The sequence below is a fragment of the Rhinoraja longicauda genome, chromosome 10 (genome assembly GCF_053455715.1).
Source record: "Rhinoraja longicauda isolate Sanriku21f chromosome 10, sRhiLon1.1, whole genome shotgun sequence".
NCBI lineage: Eukaryota > Metazoa > Chordata > Chondrichthyes > Rajiformes > Arhynchobatidae > Rhinoraja > Rhinoraja longicauda.
Genome location: NC_135962.1, coordinates 20,029,430 through 20,047,644, shown reverse-complemented (window position 1 = coordinate 20,047,644; position 18,215 = coordinate 20,029,430).

The following is an 18,215-nucleotide window of genomic DNA, read 5'->3' as shown; positions in this document are numbered from 1 at the left end:
ATGTGACCTTTCGGATTGAGACCCTTCTTCAGACTGGAAGCTAAATTTTGGCAGAATTAAAAAAGCAGATGCAAATATCCCAACATTTACATTTTTCTCTCTCCTGATCCAGCACAATTTCAATAAATCAGGTTCAAGACAAACTGCAGTTGGTTTGTGTTTACAATGACTTAATAGCTAAGCTGACACTTGATGCTGAACAGGTCTGCATTGGTGTATGCATAGAAGGATTCTGCACTCCAGAGCAAGAAACTGAGATGCATAACCATGCTCGGCAGAGTATTGTGTGGTTATGCATAAGTAGTAGTAATGCTCTGTTCAAAAGTAGTACTACTAAACAAAATAATGACAGACACAACCAACCTTTAAGAGCTGACAATGTAAGGGTATGTTGTAGTTAAGTTTCCAGAAGTAAAAGGAATCCTCCTTTTATTATCTTTAGCTATAATCTAAATTAATGGGAACTAGGATTTAAACCAGAGCATCTGAAATCTCTGTAACATTAACATTTAATTTGAAGTTGCTCATAACATTTTTGCAGAAAAACGTCACAGACATTATGATCAAACCGCATAATTTGAGAGGCAGAATAAATACTTTGAACCCAGTGTCAAATTTCTAAAATTCGCAGCTTTTATTTGCATGGCAAGACCTTTAAGAATGGAAGGAGAAATTGCCGTTTCCTGCTCTCTCCCAGACATTCAGCCGATTTGGCCCAATATACCTGGTCCTTCATGAAGACTGATTTATTTCAGGTCATTAAGAAAACAGGAAAATTCAAGGGCTTCAGATCATTCTTAAAAGTGCTGTATTTTTTAAAAAGGTATGAAAGATCAAATAGGTTTTCTTTCGAGGACATCTTTCAGAGGTAAACAGCCTGAAATCTGAAATCATGGCATAGGAAAGAAACTACCAACACTTTCTGCAACATCCTTCAAATCCACTGTGAGGATGCAGTAAGTGAACCAATGCGTCCTCTTCTGGATTATCTTCCCAGCCCTGAGATCCAAGTTACACTCAGTTGTCACATCCAGCAGGCCATGTTGCTTGCTTGCCCGACACTAGATTAAAGGAAATCTTCAAAGCCTCGTTGAAGAAAAGCAACCTCCCGACTCAATCTGAGAATCTCTGTCCCATGGCCACCTACAGTGGAGGAGTATTTTGAATAATACCAGAGGACCTTGGATCGATGCATCAAGAGCACCCCAAAGCCTTTTACAAGCAGTAGGAGCGTGACAGCTCACAAACTACCCACCTGTTCACTCTCTTGCACACAATCTAGCCTACCAGGGAAAGATGTCACACTGGCCTCATTGCACAGTTCAGAATGCACAAACCAGTACGGACAATGTCTGAAGAACAATCCCACCCAAAATGTCATCTAACGATGTCCTCCATGGAAGCTTGCACCTCAGGGCAGTTTTTTCCCCATCACTTTGTGTCTTTTTTAGGGAAAACTGCCTTGAGGTGCTTGCTTTGGGTTGTCATTATGGAGGGCAGGGAACATTAAAATAATATAGTTAAGAAGTTCAAAGGCTCCACTCGTTCTATGTTATCCCATTTTCTCATCCATTCCCTTCACTCTAGGAACAATTTACAGAAGCCAATTAAGTTACAAACCTACACATCTTTGGGCATGTGGGAGGAGACCGGAGCACCCAGAGGGAACCCACACGGTCACGTGGAGCAAGTACAAATTCCACACAGACAGCATCCGAGGTTAGAATCGAACCCGTGTCTCTGGTGCAACTCAATCAACTGCACAACTATTTTGTTGAGATCCTTGGATTATAAAATCCTGGAGACTTTCAACCATCAGATCAGGTCTGTAAGCAACCTGTTTCTGTCACGATTGAAACCACAGTGGTCATAAGTGGAAGGTAAAAATAGAGTGAAAAAATATAACTGGGCTTGCCAATGGGCACTTCACTTACATTACTTTGTTAAGTTTCTGTTCTGTTTTGGGACATAAAAATATAATTGTGGCATCACTTTCATGTATTATCAACTTTTCATGACTGACTGGTAGATGCCTGTTTCAGTTGTATGACGACAGATGGGACATGAATTGACACTGAACATGAGGAGGCTGTGAAAGGGAGGCTTGCTTGTTCGACGTCTGATTGATTTAACTAGCACAGATGGATGAAGGATTCAAAATGCCTTTTTCACGTAATTATTAGATGTGTTATATTGGAATGATGCAAAACTGGGAGCATTTGTTCTCATCCTTTGTGAATGAAAGCTCCACGTTCACACTTGGCAATATATGTGCCACCCTCTTATAAGGTCTGACGATATCACCAGTAGTTCCATTTGAGGGGCTGAGACTGAACTAGGGATCCCCAGGGACATTGAGCAGCTCCATGACTGGGGCAGCTGGTGTCAAATGTGGTCTTAGTCGTCTTTAATTCTTCACTGAACATCCCAATTAAATTACTTCAGCATTATCAAAGTCCCACTGACCTTTCCATAATCCTGACATTCCTCCTCTCCCCCACCCCAACCTCCTCACCAAGGAGATCATACACAGCAGAGTGGGTGGGAACCAGTGAGTCAAGTAATCCCACATAGCAATGTGGTTCACTGGAAATCCATAGTCCTTATCTTATCTTGATTATTCCATGCATTTGTGCTATGTGCTTGCGGTTTAAAATCAACTCTCAGTCTTGACCACAATGTCAATTAACGGGAACATTTCTTTCAGCATAGAATTTCTAGGATCACTTTACTTCCAATGATAAAAGGCAGAACAGGAAGGTTTCTGAAAAGGTGTTGGATTTAGCAATTTAACAACAAAATTCAAACATTGCTTACAAACCCACATACACAAGAAAATTGTAATGTTTACCTGGGGAATGCAAAATAATTTTACATTCAGTGGCCAGAATCTATTGCTAGCATTGCAAACATCCAGCAGAAGGGTCTCAACCCGAAAAATCACCCATTCCTACTCTCTAGAGATGCTGCCTGTCACGCTGAGTTACTCCAGCATTTTGTGTCTATCTTTCTGGTAAACCTATGGCTTCATCGACACTCAATTGAAATGCAGCAATTTTTACTCATCTTTATTTTTGGGCAAAGGGAAACAATTTGCTTGTGCCTTAAAATGGAACAGAATGCACTATCATTCTGAACAGAACTGAACCTACTATCATTTTAGAAAACATGATCTTCTGGTTTTATTAATTGAGGATGAACGCACTATTTAAAATTTCCCTGGTAAAATGTCACAAACTGCAAAATTAACCGACAGCTCAAATAAACATGGAAACAAAAAATAGGAGCACGGGTAGGCTGTTCAGCCTTCTTCTCCCCTTGATCCTTTAACAGTAAGAAATAAATTTACCTCCTTTTTGAAAATATTTAGTGAGTTAGCCTCCACTGCCTTCTGGGGAAGATAATTCCAAAGCTTCACCATCCCAAGGGAAAATAAATTTGTCCTGATCCTGGTTCTAAACGGCATATTGTGAGGATGTGACATCTGGTTCTGGACTCTCTAGCCATTGGGAACATTCTCTATAATTTTAGAGGTTTCTACAAGATTCCCTTTCATTTTACTACATTCCAATTAATACGGGCCTCTTCCACCCAATCTCTCTTCATACATCAATCCTGCCATACCAGGATCCGGTCTAGTCACCTTTGTTTACACCGTCCATGGCAAGAGCATTCAATCTTAGATGAGGAGATCAAAACTGCACATACAACAGCAGATGTGGTCTCAAGTCCATGTATAGCTGAAGCACGACATTCCTGCTCCTGCACACAAATTCAGTTGCAATGAACGTCAACGTACCATTTGTATTTCTTATGCTTTCTGCACCTGAATATTGCATTTCAGGGACTGGGTCTCATTGCACCTATTCTTTCTCCAATTTATCACCATGCAGATTACAACCTATCTTCCTGTTTGTAGAAACAAAAGGTGAACCTCATATTTGTCCAAGTTATACCGCACCTGCCCATTTGCTTAACTTGGTCCAAATCGCATTGGAGCTTCTTTGTATTCTTCTCAAAGCTCGTATTCCCTCAACTTTGTGTCACCTCAAACTTTGAAATGGTACATTTAACTCCCTCATTCAAATTAAATATACATTGTGAATACCTGGGTCAAAGCACAGATCCCTGTAGAATCTTATTAATCATTGCCTGCCATCTGGAAAAAAATGTTTATTCCTGTTTTATACTCAACCTAGTTTATCACCATTGCTTCAGTGCTGTTGTGTGAAGATCCTGGAATTCCCTACGTAACAGTATTGTGGAAAATAGACATAAAGAGCTGAGTAACTCATCAGGATAGGCAGCATCTCTGGAGAGAAGGAATGGGTGGCGTTTCGGGGTCGAGACCCTTCTTCAGTTTGGGCAGTCTGAAGAAGGGTCTCGATCTGAAACGTCACCCATTCCTTCTCTCCAGTGATGTTGCCTGTCCCGCTGTCTTACTCCAGCTTTTTGTTTCTATCTTCGGTTAAAACCAGCATCTGCAGTCCCTCCTTACACAGTATTGTGGAAATATCTTCCTCAAAAGAACTGCAACATTTCAACTGTAGCTTGATGGCATGGTGACACGTAGGGGCGACACAGTGGTGCAGTGGTAGAGTTGCTGTCTTACAGCGCCAGAGACCCGGGTTCGATCTTAACTACGGGAGCTATCTGTACGGACTTTGTACATTCTTCCCGTGATCGCATGGCTTTTCCCCGGGTGCTCCAGTTTCTTCCCATACTCCAAAGACCTACAGGTGTGTAGGTTAATTTGACTTCAGTAATAATTGTAAATTGTTCCTAGTGTGAAGTATAATGCTAGTGTACGGGATCGTTGGTCGGCCTGTTTCCGTGCTGTATCTGTAAACGAAACTAAAGTAGGTGATTCAGCTCCACCTACTCAAAAGCATTTGGGGAGAGGCATTCATTGCTGCGAAGCTGGTACTGCTCACATTCCATTAAAATTAATTAAAAAAATGCTCCAACATTACCAGTCCAATAGTTCCTTTTAAGTTTCCTTTTGATACATGATCGATGACATCACCCGCCACACCTTATCTAAAATGTGTTGAAATCAAGATACATTACATTTCCTACTCTAATTCATTAATAAGACCATCAAGACTGTGAAACTCCCAATGATCTGAATCAACAAATTCAGTCATTTAAAATTCCATCCTGTTGCCAGTTAATCAGATTAAGTTGTTTAATTTTTCTACTAAGGACAAATGGTGATAAACCATCACTTACGCAGAAAAATGTTCCACAGTCTTTTAGTAAGGTAAGATCACAAACAGCTGTCAGACTGTTAAATAATAGTTTAGTTTAGTTTAGATATATGGCATGTAGCTAGGCCCTTTGGACAACTGAGTCCATGATGGCCATCGATCGCTCATTCACACTAGTTCTACGAGGGGGGGGGGGGGGGGGGAGGAGGGAGGGGGGGGAGGAAGGGAAGGGTGGAGTGAGGGAGGGTGGAGGGAGGGGAGAGGGAGGATAAATGGGGTTGGGGATGGAGTGGGGGGAGGGGGAGGGGGATGGAGTGGGGGGAGGGGGGTGGGGGATGGAGTGGGGGGAGGGGGATGGAGTGGGGGGAGGGGGATGGAGTGGGGGGAGGGGGATGGAAAGGGGAGGGTGGTGGAGGGGGAGGGTGAGGGAGGTGTGGGAGTGGAGGGAGGGGGGGAGAGAGAGGGAGGGAGGGGGAGAGAGGGAGGGAGTGGGGAGAGAGGGAGGGAGTGGGGGGAGAGGGGAGTGGGGGGAGATAGAGGTGGGGGAGGAGAGGGTGCTGCACCAGTGCAGGAGAGGTTTGGGCCCAATGGGTCCACTTGGTCTGATATAAAAATTGAAGTAAGTTGGTTGAACTCTGGGTGCCTTTCTGCAAATGTAGTTTGTCTGTGTGATTATGTAATGCATTTTCATTTGAAATAGCTACCAGTTAAACAACTCATCTTTCAATTTGATTGTTGACTCATGAGTAAAACATGTGGAAAGGCTTAATTATAGATGTGATGTGACCTGAGTAAATATTAAAATGGGGCAATATTCTAAGAACAGGTTGCATGATTTTCCAATGCTGTACAAAGCTGCCAAAAGCAGAAATTATTCCTGAGGACATGGATGCAATAAAGTCTATGAATTCTTGTTGAAACTAACACCATCAGTAACCCCAGACATTACATTATGTTAACCATACTCTATGGCTAATCAACGAATAACCATTATGAATTGAGGCTCATATATTTTATATGGACATTTCATTACATCCCAATCAAGGCACTGCTGCAAACCTTGGAACAATGACTTAAATCTTACACAGTGATTCAAGCATGATGGGCAAACCATACACACACACTGTGTGACAGTGATCGATGTTTTCTTTTGCAGGCAAGAGGGCACTTAATGGCGAAGGATTATCTGTACATTGAATAGGCGCATGATATGCATGAAATGAAGGCATATAGATTCATAATGTCTGTGCCGAACATGATGTGAAATTAAATTAATCTCCTATGCCTGCACGTGATCCATATCCCTCCATTCCCTGCATATCAGTGTGCCTTTCAAAAAGCCTCTTAAAAGTCATAATTATATTTGCCTCCACCACCACCCTTGGCAGCATGTTCAGGCACCAACTACTGTGTAAAAAATCTTGCCCTGCACATCTCGTTTAAACTTTCTTCTTCTGACCTTAAAGCTATGCCCTCTAGTGTTTGACATTTTTACTGTCAGAAAAAGGTTCTGACTGTCTACCCTATCTATGCCTCTCTTAATTTCATATACTTAAATCAGGTTCCCACTCAATCTCCAGTGCTCCAGAGAAAGCATTCCAAGATTGTCCAACCTCTCATCGCTAATAACCTCTATCCAGGCACTATTTTGGAAAACGTCTGCACTATCTCCAAAGTCTCCACATCATTCTTGTAATGGGGTGACTAGAATACTCGAAATGTGGCCTAACCAATGTTTATTTAAGCTGCAACATGACTTCCTGACTCTAATACTCAATGCCCTGACCAATGAAGGCAAGCATATCATAACCTTCTTTATCATTTTATCACTTGTCACTTTGAAAGTTGTCACTTTCAGGGAGCTGTGGACTTGGATCCCTCTGTACATCAATGCTGTTAAGGGTCTTGCCACTCTTGCGAGAATTAAATGCCATCTGCTATTTCTCAGCCCACATCTGTAACAGATCCTTTGACAGCCCTCCTCCCTATCTGAAACTCCATCAACTTTGATGTCATCTGATCTGTTAACAGTGGGGGAAATGCTGTTCCTTAAACTGGTAATATGTGCTTTCATGTTTCTGCAGCTTCTGACAGACAGGAGAGGGGAGAAGAGGGAATGACCATGACGTAAATGATCCTTGATTATGCTAGCTGCTTTCCGAAGGCAGCTTAAGGTGTAGATGAGTCGATGGAGGTGTTGGGGTTGGGGGGGGGGGGGGGGGGGGTGCGGGCGGGAGGGGGATGCAGAGGGAGAATGGCCTACGTGACACACTGGGCTGCATCCACAACTCTCTGCTGTTTCTCGAGGTCTTGAGAAAAGTTGTTGCCAAATCAAGTTGCGAAGCATCCTAATAAGTTGCATTCTACGGTGCATCTGTAGAAGTTGGTCAGTTATTGAAGACATGCTAAACTTCTTTAGTCTTCTGAGGAAGTAGAGGTGTTGGTGTGCTTTCTTGGCCATCGCTTCAATGTGGTTGGTCCAGGACAAATTACTGGTGACATTTACGTGAGGATAAAAATGACAATGCGATTACAGGCTTGTCCATTGACCTTATGTTGCTTTGACTGCTCGGTCTCATGTTTAAGGCTATGGCAGTCAACATTGCTGGTAAGAAATGTATATCATTTAAAATGTGCTGCCTGTACCAATGATTGATAGGAAACCAACTAATTGAATAATGTTTGAGAAAGGACAAGCTATTCTGATAAAGCCTGTTGGAGCCTGACTGTTATCGTGACACAACAGGGATGACAATGCTTGAAGTCCACAATCAGTATAGCCAGCGATGATGAATCAAATTAGTGACAGGGGTAAAAGAAGTACAAAGACAATGCATGTCCTAGATTAGAGAGTAACATTAATCACTCCCATGCTGCCCAAATGCTTTTCCAATTAGTTTTGAAGCACAAATATATTCACTGCCATTCATCAAACTCTGTTCATGATACAATCATTAATTTTTCTGTTGTTTTTCTTGGGATGGGGTATACTGTGGCAACCATACTTTTGTATATTCGCGATTAGTTTAGTATTTTAGAGATACTGCGCAGAAACAGGCCCTATGGTCCACCGAGTCCATGCCGACCAGCAATCACCCCGTCCACTAACACCATTCTACACACTAGGGAGAATTTAACAATTTTACAGAAGCCAATTAATCTACAACTCTATACGTTTTCGGAATTTCGGAGGAAACCAGAGCATCCGGGGAAATTACACGTCACAGGGAGAACAGGCAAACACCATTCAGAGAGCACCCGTAGTCAGGATCGAACCCAGGTCCCTGGCGTTGTAAGGCAGTAATTCTACCTCTGCGCCACCGTGCTGCCCCTATGCTGTCAGGCTGTAATCTGCTGAGCCATTCTCATTGCCTGGATTTATCACCCATGGTCTCCCAAAGCTTGTACTTACTAGCTCTCATGATGGAGCAATCATGCCAGTTGAAATTGCAGCATTGTAGCCCGAGTGTTGGCAGGACCCTTGATGGCACACTGAGAAAGCCCTACCCAAATTGCTTGGAAGGATTTTTCAGAGGATAAAAATAAACCTATAAATATGAATAACATATAAATAATTTAAAACAGAGGATTTAAATACGAAGAATCTACATTCCTTTGACTTACAACTGCAGCTCTGCAATAGCCATTGAAATCACTGGGTTCTTGGTCCTATTTCTAAGCCTGATCTAGTAGGATCTCAGAGGTAACACCAGGTTTGCTGCTGAACTCCACATTGAGCCCAGCGGTAGAGCAAACGGACAAATTTGGCATTAATTTGGAACTCGGATGTTTGAAAATTCATTGGCAGATCCAAACTAGTTTCTATCTAATTGTGTAAATGTCGGCAGTTCATAGAGTAAATCTGCACGGAACCAGGCTCCTCAGCCCAACTCGTCCATGCTGACTATGATGCCCCTTCTAGACTGGTCCCATTTGCCTGCATTTGGCTCATATCCCACTAAACCTTTCTAATCCTCGTGTTAATATTGGCTAAATTAAAGACATTATAAAATGGAGAATCCCTGCATTTGTCAGTATTGCTTAACCCTTGTCAGCAGAACTTTACAGGCTTCAATTGGCGTCAGCTTGTCTCGGCTCAGGCTGATATGCAGAATGGTAAATGGTCCAGGTGTTCCCCATGTTTCCCTTAAATTGATAACTTATATAATGATTTTGCAAACTGACCTTAAATGCATCATTCCTATTAGGTAGCTGCAAATGTATTGTGAAACAATATATATAATGTTTCAAGACGGTCATCCTGTTAATTGATAATTGGCCGAATTGTTGAGCCTTGCGGAAGTTATGGGTTTCCAGGGCACATGTTCCAATGTTTGTCCTTGTTAACTTCCGTTGAGAGCTTTCCATGCAATACAATGTTTTGAGCTGTTGTATTATTGGGTTAGGGAGATGTGTGTTATATATGGGGTTAATCGATATCTGTTATTGGGTAAGTATAAGACAACCCCCTGTGTGGTTCGGCCCTCAGGTTCGCAGGGCATATAAAAGACGGTGATCACAAGGTTCGTGGTCGATCCTCAGGAGAACTGCTGGAGTGTCTCTGTCTACGCGAGGCCCAGAGGGCTTGACTAGATAGAAGCAGGGATCAAACCCGCGGTGGAGATAGTAGGTACAGTGTATGATCTGTGATGCGCTTATAATTTCGCTAGAATAAACTTTAATCTTTGCGTGCTTGACTCAATGTTTTTACTGAAACTAGACTGGAGGAAGCTCAGAAATGAGCAATTATCACTCGTACCTCTCCAAGTATCTTTTATATATTGTTAGTACCTGTCTCAACTTCTTCTGGCAGCTCGTTCCATATACCCACCACCCTCTGAGTGAAAAATATGATGTGCATATGGGTGCATGATGATCAAAAGGGACACGGTGGGCTCTAGGTTTATTTCTGCACTGCATGACTCTATAACCAAAACTTTCCTGTTCTGGCTTTTTAAACACAAGCTTTTCTCTGGTTCATGGGAACAAAACAAAGGATTGAATGTGAAATGCAGCAAAGCTCATAATTCGCCTTTCTTAAGAATCAACCTGGATGTTATTGTGAATAAGAATGTAGAGGAAAAGAAGAAAGAAGAAAGAAGCTGTTGACACGCAAACTTAATGCTAGTTCCATTTTGACAGTGCAACTTGTACTGCTCTTGTCCACTTGTACATAGATGGTCTCATGCAATACCCAAGGGCTGTTTTTTCTCTGCATTGTGTCAAATGAGTGCAGCTTACTTGAGCCACGTGGAAAAGTTTGCTGAAACTTGCTGGCTTGACTTTTAGAAACATAGCCAAGACGTCATGAACAATTTAGTGAGCTTCAGGAGATGGCAATGGGTCACAGGTGATAGTGTTGAGAGAGATCCAAAAACACCAATAGGATAGTTGTTACCTTTGGATTCTTGCACTTACGGAAGTATAAGCATGAAGTCATAGGACAAATGCATCATGTTTCAGTAATAATTTACTGGGAAAAGGGCAGGAAGTATTCGCTCTGCTGGCCAAAGCATGAATCACTGGTGCTTGATATATGTGTGGACATTGCAGTAGTGGGACTGGAGAAGAACTCAGAACTAGATTAAGAAATGGAAATGCAATTCTTCTTATAGTTCAAAACTCCACCACTTATTGATTTCCATTTGACACATTGTGTCCCAGGAGTACAATCTCATCAATCCTATTTGCCCTCTCTTTATTATTATCTACTCCTGTAACTTATTCTGTCTCGAACATGCCTTGTGATTATCTTTTGACCATTAACCTATATTAAGGGATAATGCACAGCAGCCAATGACCATGTGACCAATGAGAAGAGTGGTAGTATTTTGAGAACCCTCCGATACTTCGGATTTTTATCCCTTTTTATCCAACCTTTCACTCCCACAATCCTCTGTTGACATGCCCACCTACGCAACCTTCAAGACCTCCATCCAGGCCCACAGACGGCAAAGTCCCCACTAGGCCAAACCCACTCTCGTCAACTTCCAGTATAGACCCTGGTGGACTCTTCGGAGGTGATGACTACAAGATGCAAGATTAACCTATCATCATGACTCATTCACTTAACCTCTAATGGATGCTCAATCTGTCTGCTGCAGGGTTTGTTGTCTCAATGCCGACTGGATACCCTGCTTATCTACAACTTTCTATCAAAGATTTCCCAGGTCGATGTATGAGAGCTTACAGATAAAAGGGGTGAAATAACGCCAGTGTACTCACATGGACTCTGGTGCCTGTGGCATAATTTTGAACAGAAAATATGCAATGTTTAGTAGCAACTCCTGTGATCAACTAGTTTTAAACTGAAAATAATAATAATAATAATAATAATAATAATATTCATTTATTGTCATTGCAACGAGTACAACGAAATTAAAAAAACAGCCAATCCTGACGGTGCGTACAAACATATATGCAATAATGCAAAAACAAATAAATACATAAATACAATTAAATTAAGTACAAGATTTTTTAACGGTGTTGCCTAGTGCACAGGTAGTGTTCAGTTCTCGTATGGCCCTGGGGTAAAAACTGTTCTTAAGTCTGTTTGTTCGGGATTTGATTGACCTGAAACGTCGACCAGAGGGCAGATGAACAAACAGACGGTGGCCGGGGTGGGATGGATCTTTTATTATTTTGCCTGCTCTACTGAGGCAGCGCAGGCTGAACAGGTGCTCCAGGGAGGGCAGTGAGCAGCCGATGATTTTCTGGGCCGTCGTGATGACCCTCTGAAGGGCCTTCCTGTCCTTTTCTGAGCAGCTGGCATACCATGTGGTTATACAGTATGCCAGCACACTCTCGATGGAGCAGCGATAGAAGGACAACATGAGCTTCTCCTGCAGGTTGGTTTTCCTGAGGATCCTCAGGAAGTGGAGTCTCTGCTGTGCCTTCTTTACTGTGGTGATGGTGTTGGTAGACCAGGTGAGATCCTCTGCGATGTGCGTACCCAGGAACCTGAAAGCTGGTACCCTTTCCACGCAGACCCCATTGATGTAGAGTGGGTCGTAATCTCCACTGGTTTTTCTAAAGTCAATTATAAGTTCCTTTGTTTTGGAGGAGTTCAGGACCAGATTGTTCACTGAACACCATGCTGCCAGCCTTTGGATTTCATCCCTATAGGCTGTCTCATCTCCTTCTGAGATAAGTCCAACCACAGTCGTGTCATCCGCGAACTTGATGATGGTGTTGGTGGGATGGGTGGGGGCGCAGTCGTGAGTGTAGAGGGAGTAAAGGATGGGGCTCAACACACAGCCCTGTGGTGAGCCGGTGCTCAGTGTAATGGTGGAGGAGAGGTGAGGGCCTATTTTGACTGTCTGGGGGCGGTTGGTCAGGAAGTCCTTGATCCATTTGCAGATGGTTAGGGAAAATCCAAGGTCGGAAAGTTTGGTGACCAGTCTGCTCGGGATGACCGTGTTAAAGGCAGAGCTGAAGTCGAGAAAGAGCATCCTCACATAGCTCCCCTGGTGTTCAAGGTGGGTCAGTGCAGTGTGAAGAGCAGTGTCGATGGCATCCCCTGTAGACCTATTTGCTCTGTAGGCAAACTGGTATGGGTCGAAGGTGGGTGGGAGGCTGGCTTTGATGTGCTGCAGGACCAGTCTCTCGAAGCACTTTGTGATGACCGGTGTGAGTGCTACCGGACGGTAGTCGTTAAGACCGCTGATGACAGGCTTTTTCGGCAGTGGGATGATTATGGCGGACTTCAGGCAGGGAGGGATGGTGGATTTTAAAAGGGACAGGTTGAAGATTTTTGTGAAGACCTCAGATAATTGGTCTGCACATTCCCTCAGCACTCTGCCCGTCACACCATCGGGGCCTGCAGCTTTCCTGGGATTCACTGCTCTGAGCACTCGCTTAACGTCATACTCCTGCACAGTGAAGGTGTTGCTCTCAGGTGCTGGAGAGGGTGTAATGTCTGCCACTGTAGCTTTCACCTCGAAACGAGCAAAGAAACAGTTAAGTTCCTCAGCCAACGAGGCGTCGCCGTCGGCAGTCGTGCGGTTGCTGGTCTTGTAATTGGTGATGTGCTGGATGCCTTGCCATACCCGCCGTGGGTCATTGTTGGAAAAGTGGTCCTCAATCTTCCTCTTGTAGGACGCTTTGGCATCCTTGATGCCTCTCTTCAGGTTGGTTCTAGCAGCACTGTATAGAGCTCTGTCACTAGACCTGAAGGCGGTGTTACGGTCCTTGAGGAGAGACCTGACATCCTTTGTCATCCAGGGTTTTTGATTGGGGTACAACCGGATGCGTTTGTCGACGGTGACATTGTCAACGCAGTTTTTGATGTAGCAAGTGGATCAAAGTGGATCGGCTTGAGATTATCAATGCACACTTTGGATGCATTGTTCCCATAATCTGTGAAAGGTTATATTCTGAAATCACCGTTATAAATTTTGCATTCTGAAATCCTCTTAGTATCTTCAGGTAGTTTTGCTACAATGCTTATTTCCATGACACGTATTAAATGTAATATGACTGAAGAATTAGGGAACACCATTTGTATTACTTGGGCAGAATTGGTTGTAATGTGATTTTGAACTAGAAAGTAATTTAAAAGTTACTCTGGAAATTAACAAGCAGAATAAAATAGCTACCTTGGAAAAAAAAGATCGGTACTGTAAGAAAAACCTCTTTACATCTAACCTCCCTGCAGTAATCAGACACCATGCCGTCAAGAATGGACCATCTACTCTGGTCCCATCTGCCTGCATTTTGTTCATATCCCTCTAAACCTTTCCTATCCATGTACCTGACCAAATATCTTTTAAATGCTATTATAGGATCTGCCTCAACTATTTCCTCTGGCAGCTCATTCCACATACCCACCAATCTTTGTGTGAAAGAGTTGCCCCTCAGGTTCCTATTAATTCTTTCCCCTTCCACCTTAAACTTGTGTCCTCTGGTTCTTGATTCCCATATGTGGGTATTCACCGTGTATTCACCCTATCTATCCCCTTCATGATTCTAAATATCTCTATATGTTCATCCTTCAGCCTTCTGTGCAAGCCTATCAACCTTTCCCCATAGTTCAGGCCCTCAAATCCTGGCAACATCCTTGTCCATCTTCTCCGCATTCTTTCCAGCTTAATGACAACTTTCCTATAGCATGGTGACCAAAACTCAAAACAATACCTCAAATGCGGCCTCACCAACGTCATGCACATAATGTCCCAACTTCCATACTTGATACCCTGACTGATGAAGGCCAATGTACTGAAAGCCTTTTTGACCATCCTAGCTACCTGTGATGCCACTTTCAGGGAACTATGTACCTGTACTGCTGGGTCCTTTCGGCTCCATACATTCCCAGGGTCCTGCCATTCACTGTGAAGGTCATGCCCTAGTTTGACTTCCCCAAAATGCAACACCTCACATTTATCTGCATCAAATTCCATTAACTATTCCTCAGCCCACTTTTCCAGCTGATCAAGATCCTGCTGTTATTTTTGATAACTATCTTTGTTATCTATGACACCACCCACTTTAGTGTCATCTGCAAACTTACTAATCATGCCTTCTACTTTCTCATCCAAATCATCGATATAAACCACAAACAGCAATGGGCCCAGCACCAATCCCTCAGACACACTGCAAGTCACAGTCCTCCAGTTGGAAAAGCAACCTTCCAATGTCAACGTTCCTTCCATGAAGCCAATTCTCTATCCAGTAGGCTAGCTCTCCCTGGATCTCATGCGATCTAACCTTCCAGAGCAGCCAACCATGCAGAATCTTATCATATGACTTGCTGAAGTTCATATAGATCACGTCCATGGCTTTACCTTCGTCAACCTTTTTAGTGACTTAAAAAGAATAAGTTTTCCCAGGGCCAAAGCAATGCTGACTATCTGTAAACAGCCCAGGTCTATCCAAATGCATATATATCCAAATCCTCAGGATCCTCTCCAGTAACTGCTTGATGCAGTCTCATTCTAAACTGATGGGAATATAGACAGTAAAATGGATGATATTTTCACACATTTTCTACAAATGCCTTTTAGTTTACCAGGATGTTTGAAATGGCATGGGGAATCAACAAAGAATCCTACAGGATCTTGAATCTAAAAAGTTGGCTATGATAGATTGGTGAACTACATTAAAAGGCATGATAGTAAACATTCAATGACTAACATTAAAGAATTAATACATCGTTTACAATAAATATAAGAACCTTAAATGAACAGAATCCCAACAGGTGCAGTGATCTAGCCATGGATACCAAGAAAGTATCAGATGAAAGGAAAGTCGTCAAAAAAGAGCAGTAATCCTGCCAATTAGGTAAATTTCACATTACAGCAAAGGAGGACTAAGAAATTGATTTGGAAATGTTAGGTGGATCACAAGCAACATATAAACTGTTGAAGCCTCTTTATGAAAAAAAGAAAGGAAAAGATAAGTGTTTATCAGCAAACAGAAGAAATTAAACAAGCATGTTATATATATTTACTGTGAAGGCAAAAGTCCTCCTAGATATCATGGAGAAAAGGTTTAAACTGGATGAAAAACAAATAGCTTTAGTTAAGCAAAATATTGCAGGAATAAATGTGGCAGAGAGCTGATAAATTACCACCATCTGATAACCTGCAATCCTAGGTTTTGAAAGAGATGGTGCTGGAGATAGTGGATGTATCTTCCATAATTCCCATGTTTAAGAAAGGGGATAAAAAAAACACAGCAAACCACTTAGACTGACATGGATAATAGAGAAAACAAATAAAACTGCAGATGAGCACTTGCTTTATCACTTGTGCTGCCAATTTCCACCCTGTTCTCACATTTATGTAATTCATCTCTGACTTTTTCCTTCCATTTCTGGATCACTTTGTGTCCATCTCAGGAGATAGGCTACCTACTACCATCCTTCACAAGGCTCCCCAGACTCCTGTAGCTTCATTTGAGTATATGTCATCTCACTCCCCCTCGTGTGCAAATGTCAATTATTTTTCTTAGTTTCTTCATCTCAGCCATAGTTGTTCCAATGAAGACATCTTCTGTTCTGGTGCTTCTAAAGTATCCTCTATTTTCCTGAAATGTGGCTTCCCTTCTGCATCGCAGGTGGAGCACTCAACTGCATTTCCTCTATTTCCTGTATGTCTGCTTTCACCCACATCTTCTGGAATGGATCAAAGATTCATCGTTTTATCCCTCACAAATCCTGGCAGATCCAGTGTGATCGAACCACCAGTCACATCTGCCCCTCTCTTCATTTTCTGAATTTCACAGGGAATTACTTCACAATTCCCCGATTGACTCTTCCATCACGCCACTTCCTTGCCCATTGTACATTGCCATCGAACAGGAGGAGATGCAAACACCTGTTCAAACCAGGTGGAGCAACAGGGCATTTGTACTCCCTCCAATATAGTGCACTGTATTCGATATTTACTATTGTGGCTTTACAATGGAGAAACCAAACACTGGGTAATTGTTTTGCAGAAAGCCTATGCTCAATCTGCAGGAGTGAATCTGAGTTTCTGTTGCCTGCCATTTTAATTTACCACGACACTCCCACTCTCACCTCTCTGCCTGTAACCTCCTACACTTATAATGAGGCCCAAAGTAAGCTCAAGGACCAATACCTCTATGCATCTCAGAGGGAGTAGAACATTGTTTTGTACATAAAGAGAACCAAAGGCTATGTATGGGTTAGTGGAGAAAATTAGTGATGAGGTAAAAGATTAGTCACAATTGTATTGAATGTCAGAGCATAGGGTCAAATGCCCAACCTCCAGCTTATGGTGTCTATCTTCAGTTTAAACTAGCATCTGCAGTTAATTCCTACTACACTCTGCATCTAGTTTTTCTGTTGATCTTATTTCCCCTTACTTGGCCCAGACCCCAGTCCCTACTTATTTAGTAATTTATTCTAATATTTGCCAAATGTTTTCCTCTCCTTGTGTTATCTTCAATGTTGCACAAAGACACTGATGCACAATGGGAAGCCGCTAGTGAAATGCAATTTTATGGCTTTGCAGAACAGAAGTTGTTATTTTCAATAGTCATTCTTTGGTACCTGAAAAGAGAAATAGTAATTGGAAAGCAATCCTATATCTGATTACAGGAAGTGCTCGACAAAGTAATAACAATACCCTGTATAAAATTCTAGGTGTAGGGGTAAACCTCACAAATACCTAAAAAAACTACATACTGTGAGAAGTAAATGAACATCACAGGAGGAAAAAAATAGGTTATTTGATCCATAGTATCCTAATTTTTTGGTAGAACTACCCAATTATTGCTGATGGTCCTGCTTTTCTCCACACGTTTTTGCATTTTGTTTTACTCTTCTAGTAATTGTATAATTCTGTTTTGAATGTTACCATTGAATCGCCTTCCCCTTTCTTTTCAGGAAGTTGCAGCAATTTGCCATGTGGACATTTCTTAAATTGTTCTTTGGGTTCTTTTTACCAATCAACTGACCTTGTTTAACAGAAAAAAAGTAATCTCACTCTCAAACATTTGCTTAACCTTCTCATCTTGAAAGAGAACCATTGAGTGTTTCCGCATGACTGAAGTCCTTTGTCTCCGTCTCTTCCACATCATGGCCATGGCATCCTTCCTCAGGATGCTGCAGAAAATTGAGCATCACTGCAGCTGGGATCCAACATTACTAATCTAAATTTGTTATGAAGCTCCATGCTTTTGTACTCTATAGATAAAGCAAATGATCCCATATACATTTCTAATGAGGTCTTCTTAACAGGTACTGCTACTGTCAAAGATTTTTGTCCAAACATGGCCAGGTCTCTGCTCATGTATCCTTGATAAACTTTAGTTCAGGTAACCTACTCGCATCCCTTCGATCAAAATGTATCACTCTGCACTTCTCTTTGTTAATGTATTTCACTATGAATGAATGTCGGCAGCATAATGGTGATGATGCTCCATGGATAGAAGTGGTGGGATTAACCTCCTTATCCATCTATCCTGTGAATACAATACATTGGTGATGAGACTTTCCTAATTGCAATATTTAGACTGATATTAAAGGTTCTTTTTATTCTA